Source organism: Ursus americanus, chromosome 5 (genome assembly GCF_024610735.1).
Source record: "Ursus americanus isolate L20-20 chromosome 5, mUrsAme1.1.p, whole genome shotgun sequence".
Classification (NCBI taxonomy): domain Eukaryota; kingdom Metazoa; phylum Chordata; class Mammalia; order Carnivora; family Ursidae; genus Ursus; species Ursus americanus.
The window spans coordinates 44,736,255-44,738,207 of record NC_142131.1 but is presented as its reverse complement, the minus strand read 5'-3'; the positions used below and the strand labels follow the sequence as shown (position 1 = coordinate 44,738,207).

Sequence of the window (1,953 nt, the reverse complement as noted above, 5' to 3'; positions counted from 1 at the left end):
ACATCTTGATTTTTAACTACAATGGTTTATTGCTATATTACCCTTAATTTTGAGACAATGATGCTTATCTTACTTATTTTGAGAAATTTTATTTCTTCATTGTTTGTTACAGGACGTTCAATTCGAATTTCTTCATCAACATTGTAACTGATCTTATTGCAATTAATTCAAACGAGCATAAAGGGATTGTCAGATCCTCTTGGAGTTAGGAAAAATACATCTATGTTCTTCTTTTCGTGGTTGTGGTTGTAAAATAAGCTGTGATTATATCAGAATCTTTTTTCCAGTATTTACTGTGAAAAAACATCAACCTACACAAAAGTAAAGTGAGCAATAAACTGCCATGTGCCCATCATCCTGATTGGACAATCATCAGGAAGTTGTCACAATTGTAGAAATGCTTTTAAAGGCTAGTGCAAGTGCACAGTGATGGATTGATGGCGAGCCTTTCTCTGTGGGCCTCTCATAGTGTACCCATGCCAGAGGAGCGTGCAGCCCTGAGCCACTGCCCAGCCTCCTCACTGGTGGGCTGCGAGCACTGAAGGGGGCTCAGGGTTAAAAAAAAAAAAAAGAAGAAGAAGAAGCCAATACACACATTTAGCTGTATATTTAGCAGTGCAAACTGGTCCTCTGAGCAGCTACCTCTCAGGTCCAAGGGCACTACAGCTCAGGCATCTACCACTGCGCAGTGACAGAGCTATTCTCTCCCCAGGGCACACCTCAGGGTGACTATTAGTACTTCAAATTTGAACTTTTCTTTATTTTTATGCTTCATTGGTTCTGTGGGTTTTTGAGCTTTTTTAAAGATTTATTTATTTCATTTGAGGCCAGGGGGGTGGGGCAGAGGGAGAGAGAGAGTCCTAAGCAGACTCCTCTGACTGCAGAGCCGGAGCCAGAGGTGGGGCTCCATCTCATGACCTTGCGATCAGGACCTGAACCCAAACCAAGAGTCAGAAGCTTAACCGACTGCACCACCCAAGCACCTCGGTTCTGTGAGGTTTTAAAAATTACTACATAAATAGTACGCACACATTGTATTCCATCAAACACTACGTGGGAGTTATTACCATTTTTTTCTTTTTTGAAAGAGCTCAGTCTCTTCTTAACTCTGAGGTGACTGCTGTTCACATGAACAGGTTGATTTGAATCATTCAAAGCTTTTCTTCAAATCCACACAATTATGTGCAAACATATGCTGCTAGTTCGTAAGGGCTTGTCTCTTAGCTCCAGACTACTCTCTGTTTTGTGATGGTGGGATTGTAACTGTTAGGACCCTGGTTGTTTCCGGTGTGCTACTGACTGGATGAGGTTCACTTACATTGCCTGGAAAGGATTTTCACTCCTGCAGCTGCATCTGTGGCCCCAGGCAGTGGCTGAGTAAGGCTTGAAGTTTTCTTCAACAATTGCAGAACCAGATTCATCACACCCTCTCACTTACAGATCTTCAAGTTCTCTTTTAGTTATCTAGTTACCCCATTCTAGTTAACGGATTGATACCTAGTTCATTGTTATTTTATATTTAGCTTTCTCCATTTCGAAAATCTGATACAATTTCTCTCCTCCTCCTAGTAATGGGCACAGAAATATTCATATGTTGGAATTTTTTCATTCTTCTTATTTACATATGTACTTTTTACAATAAATGGGATAATGCCCATTACTTTGCAACTTGCACTTTTCACTTACTGTTTCATGGACAGCATTTCCAGGTCAGTATATATAACTCTAATTTTCTCAATAGCTGCATAATATTCTATCATTCTATCATTCTATCACAGACTGTAATTTATCCTACCATTCTGTTGATGGATGTACAAGTCAAGTCCTAATTTTTTGCTACTACAAAAATTGCTTCAATAAACATTCTTGTTCATATATCCTTTATACTAATACATTTGTTTCTATTAAAAATTACTAATAGTGGGATTGCTATGTCAAAGAATGAGGCATTTA

General features: G+C 39.1%; 1 non-coding gene across 1 annotated transcript; it reads left to right on the top strand.

Annotated features, from left to right (window-relative positions):
* The first annotated feature begins 421 nt into the window (after positions 1-421).
* LOC123790634 (small nucleolar RNA SNORA42/SNORA80 family) lies at positions 422-557 on the top strand. Its single transcript, XR_006779159.1, has one exon. It is a non-coding gene; the product is annotated as a small nucleolar RNA SNORA42/SNORA80 family (small nucleolar RNA).
* The last annotated feature ends 1,396 nt before the right edge of the window (positions 558-1,953 follow it).